Here is a 6,000-nt window from a genome sequence, read left to right as displayed (position 1 = left end):
CCAATGACCTCAAATTCACCACGCAACTGCTACAAACGTTTAAAGTGAGTTGTCACAAAGTCGCAGTGCATAAAAGATTTTTTTAAAGCTTCCATAGGAGCCTTTTCATTCTATCGACAAGCAAAATAGAAACTCCTTTGTGCATCAGCACTCTTTGAACTGAACACACATTTCAATTATAAAACTCAAATACCTTTACGGTCCTTTAAAATTGATGTAAAAACGAACCAACGATCTAAACCATCTATTGTATAACATCTAACCATAATCCCCCCGTTTGCGGCACACGCGTATATTCAATGGAACTTGGTTTGAATTTTGGTCACGTTCTCGGTTTATACAAAGCCAACTTCAAGGTGATATGTCATTGACGGAAGAAACTTTCGAGTGCATATATAAATCATTTTTATACGCCTGCTTGACTGACAAATTTGATCGAATGCGTCCGAATAAACATAGAATTACTTAAAATAATACACCGTACTTTGTTTGAGATTGACTGTTCTCGCACGCCAGAAAAAACAATTTTTTTGATAAAGCAATTAAACTTTATCACACATTCAATAAATCATACTTGATCAAAACAGTGTCACACGTCATTAATAAACCATGTTATAAACTGCAATTTTTGCAGCATTCGAGCTGAAACACAAATATTGGCCTAATTAGAATTGACGTCCAACTTGATATGGTTTTTGACAGCATTTACCAACAACCCCGTGATGAAATATATATACGGGAAAAATATAGGAGTAGTGGAAAAAACGTAACTGATGAATTTGGCGTCAGGGGCAAAGATGCAAACAACATTGGTTCAAATCTTTAGATCATTGTCATTCGGATTATTGGCGCCAATACGTGGACCATTGCCTTTCCTAAATACAATAAAGGCGACAAAAGCTTCGCTTCAAGCACAGCTAATGAGCTCACAAATGATTCAGGTGTTCAGTTAATAGTATGTTTTCAAATTTCAAGAAAATCGGCTTTTACGCATTATATCAATCCACTATGTCTAACATGATTTATGAATGGTTCTACATATTACACACGTTTTATCAATAGATTATGTTGTATTTGGCAAAGATTTGGCAAATTGATTTATGTGGATTTTCATTACATATATAATACAAGTTTATTTTGTGTCAAATTTTCAGGATGTATTTATCTAATCTTGCCACGTAGTTACACATGTTGTGTTGACATTATCTGTCAGCTAATCGTACTTAATTCGTGTAATTTCAGTTTCTATATACTTTTGAGGTTTTAAATATAAACAGATGATGTACACCATTTGTAGTAAGCAAATAGTGCTCAAATTGACTTTGTAATCAAGACAGATTTTCATTATCCATGAATTTTAAATATATAAAATTTCATTCAATGAATAACTAACTAAGCTGTTACGATTCATTGGAAGAGACTAACAAAATTAAGAATATTACTTTGTATTTTCTTTGCTTGAAGTTTTATGGATATCCCCACGTATCCGCATTTATCTTGTGCAAATAAAACGTATAAAAATATACATGTCATATTTTGTCTAAGGACATTGGTGGGTGGTTGATTTTGATTGAGTAACACTTAAGAAAATAAATAAAAACGATTTTTTGGTCCAACCGCCTCGGTAACAAAAATGAAATCATTTTGTGTCACATTTGCTTAGCTATTTTTTTTAAATATTTTTCCAGTGGGAAGCTAACGATATTTTATCAGTGAGCCTGTCGATTGCGACAAATTATTATGAAAAAATTGATAATACCCGAACTGCTCATTTGGTGCCTCTAACATTTATTAAATTCAGATTATAACTCTTTCTTGCTCGGATTAACATAACGTTACATTAAATTCAGATTATATATCTTTCTTGCTCGGATTAACGTAACATTACATAGTTTTGTTGCTTAGTTTGAAAACTTTTTGTGAAATGTAGAATACAAACTATATATATACTCGTAGTTACTATCTTGAAAAGACTATTTCATGTCAAATTTTTCAAGCATCTCCCATCAAAAAGTACTGGAGACAACTTCTAGTATTACTTTAGTATATTCTAACTCAGTGACTGACCAATTTTTGACTAGCCTACAGAAACTAACTAAACACCCGTCAAAAAAAAAAGATTAGTTTACACCCACATGTCTTAAAATAACTAATATCTGATAAGTGAAACCCATTACAACGCGAATGGCAAATTTTTACGACGTACTCTTTATTGTCTTGAAATTCAATCCGTTCGATAGCCACGGACTCAACACAAGACAATCACAGTGCCTAAAAATCTTATGACAAGAATACAAAGACGCAGATTTTAGAATTAGACAATTTCCTTTAGCCATGATGAGGTCAAGTACAGCTGCCAAGTTGTATAACCTACTCCCCGATTTCAAAATGAAGAATTCAAGGAACATTTCATCGCAAACTTATTACAATAGGTGTGAATGGAAAAGCTGTCTTTTTTTAGTAAAGTATACTATGGGCCCAGCATAATTAACATAGTATCATTGAATAGTAAAAAAAACGGCGCTCCAGAAGTATGTGCACTAAGATGGCGCACAACCTGATAACCCTAACCTGGTACACATACTATGTTCAGGTTGTGCGCCACATACTATGTTCAGGTTGTGATGCACATACTTTGGGAGCACCACAAAACGGAATAACTAGCTTTCTGGGCTGCATGACAAAAATTAAAAGTAGGCTACAGTCTGAGGCTTGTTTAAAGCTAACACCGTCACATGAAACTGGAAGAAAACCTAATCGAATGCCGTTTATAAGAAGCACCGAGAAAAAATATGTATACGTTACGCATTAACACTTGGATTTAGTCAGTTTTATTTAGATCTGCCTGTTTTTGTTGCAACACAGCGATCACGTTCTTTTTGAGTACAGACAGAGTACACAAATGACTTCCATGCTTCAGACTCTAGTGCACCTGCAATGACGACGTTTGGTCAATGCAATGTGTATATGTTCTCTTTGGTCAATTACCAGGTCATTTATTTGGAGTAGTGGCAGGGTTATTTTGCTGCTCTGTGTCGGGTAGAAATTTTAACCGGTGTGGTACAGGGGTGACTGACGGTTGCCATGACAATCTGCTCTATCCTAATGCTTTCAGATATATTTCTAGCTATTTCCATTAATAAAAACATTCCAAATATCCAAATAAATTCCAAACGAAATCCGCTTCCCCAAGCTCCAATATATTGCAAAACGATGATGTAGTACAGTCTCACTCAGGCGTAGCGGCCGTGTGCGAACTATATTCAGTTAATTATGGTTCGGTTGCGCTGTTGCGAAGTGCAATTTAAATTGTAATCTGAGAGGACACGAAATCGAGTCTAGCAAACCTTCAAATATATATCTATATATAGCATTGGTCAACGTGTTTCTGGAACTAATGATAAATCGAGAATATCGGTCAGAGACCGAAGACTTGTCGATCGAAAGTTAGAGGATCCCAAAACAGCGCTCTTACTCCATAGTGACATCTTGTGTCCCATCACTAATTAATCAATAACTCGCTAATTATACGACATAATTCGCCCAAAATCAATAGGATTCTGGTCCGATAAGATGAATGCACATGCAAAATCTGGAGCAGATTCAATCTCGCTTTCGTGGGATATCGCGTGCATCTAACAGACAAACAAACATACAGACAGACAAATACCCATCAACATACTTACCGATTAAAATCGATAAGTAATAAGAAGCAAGCTTCACTATTTTAAAAATATCTAAAACTATATAGAAGATACTTTGCAAAGATCAAGTGAAGCTCAGACGGGCATATATTTCAATTTCTGGTACTCCTGAGGGCTGAGGTATGCGCACCAAGGTTATATTTGATTTTTGAAATTGAACTCATATTTCATTTACAGTCGTAGACTATGCTGAAGTTTTAAATCTAAGAGGGACATGGGCAGCTTCAGTAAATCTATTATCACTATTTAAGGAAAACCAGCCAGCTGAACCATTGCGTGCCATTAAAGTTCCAGAAAGAGGAGGAAATATTTTGCAAAAATGAATATATATTCAAGATTTAGAAGTCGAAAAGATGATTATATGACTAATGAAAAATTTAGAATCAGCTGCTTGAGTTATGTAATATTTGATAAAGCAAAATCATTTCAGCTCGTCAGCGCTTCTAGTGTTTCAATAACTTCCATCCAACGGGAAAACAGTCCCGTTTAACAATTTAGGAGTCGTTTACTGCCCTGCATAGCTATCAAATTTACTCCTCAGTTTCATGTTCAACAACCACATATATTATCAGCTAACCCGCAAACATACCTAGTTTGTGATGTATTTATTTTGCAATCAATTTCAGGTGGTTACAATGAGATCGCAACAATGTGGCAAAAATGTTTATGCACGTGCCTATGTACATAAATCATAGAGTAACATGACCACAAGAAGAGCTCTGATTTACCCCTCCAGCAACTCATGTACATGCTCGGTTGAGAAATCTGGATCGTGTTCTCATGCCATTTCAATATTTTTTCAACTTAGTTATGTTGGGAAACTCGACATAGAAATTACAATCACTCGATACGAAACTGTCAGTTAATATTTCATAATGAAGCAATTTCCAAATGATCCTGTTATATTAGTTTTTGTTGTGTCTGTTATAGATTCTGGATACAAATCTGAACAATTGCCATGACACCATGAGAAGCTGAGCAAACAAGCGCTTCAACTGCGTAACTTGGCTTCTAATTAGAAAAATATTGTGTTCAAATTGAATTCGTAAAACTGTTTCGTTTTGAATTCTGTTCCATCCAAGACTAGTGTTATATGGCCTAATCTCATTCATTGTGAATTTGAGATTGAAACCTAACTTTTTTCAGTATCCGTGTGAAGGTTGTAATTTTACCATGTTGAAAACTGCATATCCAAACGTTATCCATGCCTAAAAACTTCTGCTCATTGTTAGGGCTGAAACCCTGGGCCTTCAATCAGCAAATTCTATTATGCAGGACATGATTGCAGATGCACAACATTGCAAACAGCTCATCCCTTTTACTAATTTTTCGGACGTTGTTAAGATACCATTGGTATTTAAGAAAGTGGCGCGGCTCGAAACAACTAAACGGGGTCTCAAAATTGTCTCGGCTAATATCTGTAAAGTACTTGAAAATAACTTTCTGTTACCTCATTTGTTTTTCTGGATTCTTTTCCGGTCCAATTACCAGCTTCCTCGCGCCTCCAGTGCCATAATTACACCTTCCCTGTTGAAATAGATTTTGTAATAAGACCAAATCTTTTATTCAGGGATAGCGTTGCCAACTATGTGTTGAACCATTCCGGGACACCCCAATGTCTAAACTAGAGTCTAGAATTTGAAAACTGATACAACAGAAGCTTGTGAAACACGAAGCACGTCAAAAGCAACAGTGCGCGCAGCGCGTCGTGCAGCGTTATGTTAACAACTGTAAATGATTTTATCTTAATCAGAAAACTTGTGAAATATTAACTCTTTAATGCATAAATGCAAAAAAAAACTAAAACAGAGAAAATGTACAATTTGTGCTGTAGATTTAATTATTTACCAAAAAACACAAGATATCGGTCTTTCTGGTATTTCAATTTGTATTTTTCATTGTGATTTCGCCGATTTAAGAAGACCTTTGTTAGTTTTCCTAAAGTTTATGTTAAAATTTGTAATCTTTACGGAAATATAATATATATTTAATGAACTCTCGCAGCCAAGAGCTGTCAGCAGGTGTCCTAAAACAGACGGCTATGCGGCCTGAAAACTGACTGAATAATGAAATCCTGCTCACTAAAGAGCCTCAGTGCAGTATTAACTAAAAAAACGTGAATATCGGTCAGAGACCGAAGACTTATCGATCGAAAGTTAGGGGAACCCCCAAAACAGAAACTGCGGTTTCGATTCGAAAAATTCTGCAAACCCGAACTGGATTGTTTTGAATAGTTTTCAGCCAATATCAAAAATGTAGGAAACAATAGCCAACTCCTCATGTCGTCGTCGAAATA

Source organism: Styela clava, chromosome 10, assembly GCF_964204865.1.
Source record: "Styela clava chromosome 10, kaStyClav1.hap1.2, whole genome shotgun sequence".
Lineage (NCBI taxonomy): Eukaryota > Metazoa > Chordata > Ascidiacea > Stolidobranchia > Styelidae > Styela > Styela clava.
This window is presented reverse-complemented; position numbering follows the sequence as displayed.